This window comes from Atta colombica, unplaced genomic scaffold (assembly GCF_001594045.1).
Source record: "Atta colombica isolate Treedump-2 unplaced genomic scaffold, Acol1.0 scaffold112, whole genome shotgun sequence".
Lineage (NCBI taxonomy): Eukaryota > Metazoa > Arthropoda > Insecta > Hymenoptera > Formicidae > Atta > Atta colombica.
In genome coordinates this window covers 1,412,237-1,413,370 of record NW_017259198.1, presented here as the reverse complement: position 1 = coordinate 1,413,370, position 1,134 = coordinate 1,412,237, and positions in this window count along the sequence as shown.

The window sequence follows — 1,134 nt, the reverse complement described above, 5'->3', positions numbered from 1 at the left end:
TTACTGTCGAGATAGTTTTCTCGCTCGCCAATTCAGGACTCCAATTACTTCTGCAGGCTGTCCTACAACCAGATCGGAGGAATTTTTACGGACAATTCCGCCGGTCTGCCCCTCGTTTGGGCTTGAAACGTGAATCCGAGGGAGTCGATTCTCGAGACCGGGTACATGTGTGCGAATGATGTTTATCGGAGTTTTTCTCACTTCTTTCAGTATAGATTTTCAATCAATCATGAGTACGCGAATGGAGCTAAAACCTTTCATCTACTTTAACTTTTCCAATGGATTACGGACTACGAATTGAAAAAATATAAAAACAACTTTTACGTTGTTTCTAAAGGTTGTAAATAGAATAACAAATTTTGACAGTTAAAAAAATTAGTATAAAGGGAATAACGCGGGAATAAGCGCAGATAGAGATATATTTTATCTATACAAGATTTAATATCTTATATGAGATTATTGATAAATTGCGTAAAATTAACTAAACAAACGATTTTTTAACTATAGAAAAATTTAATCGATTAATTAAAGTATTGGAATTTTTCTTTCCCATTGATAAATTGGCAGAAAGGTGAAATAGACTTTCGAAGACTTGTGTGCGTATATGTATAGAGCAGTGATGTTCACATACATCATGTTCCGATTACGTTTGATTGGCTTTGCAGTTCCGGAAATGTTAAGACACCGATCTAACTCGAGAAATAAGGAAAAGAAGGTCATCAAGGTGCAGAAACCTGTTGTTGACAAACGACAAGAAGAAGTCGGGAGCAAGTATGTCAAGTAAAAAAGTAGAACGAATTCTATCCAAACAAGCATTCTAATTACACCATATATTACCGTCCTGGAAATAAATTACAGCAATCGTATAGTTTGTTAAGCGCATCTCTCTCATTCAGGAATATTGTCCTACTTAAAATAATGTTTTACGTATAAATAATACCTATATTATCATGATTTGAAAATTAGAGCATTAAGGAATTAAATATGAAAATTAAATGTGTACATGTTTTGTGTTCTATAATTAATTTACCAATTGATAATGTGTTTGCATAATTATAAATAATAATCAATTTTTAAAACAAATTTAATCAAAATTGTCCTAAAAAAATTATCTACCATATAAAAGGAATTTGT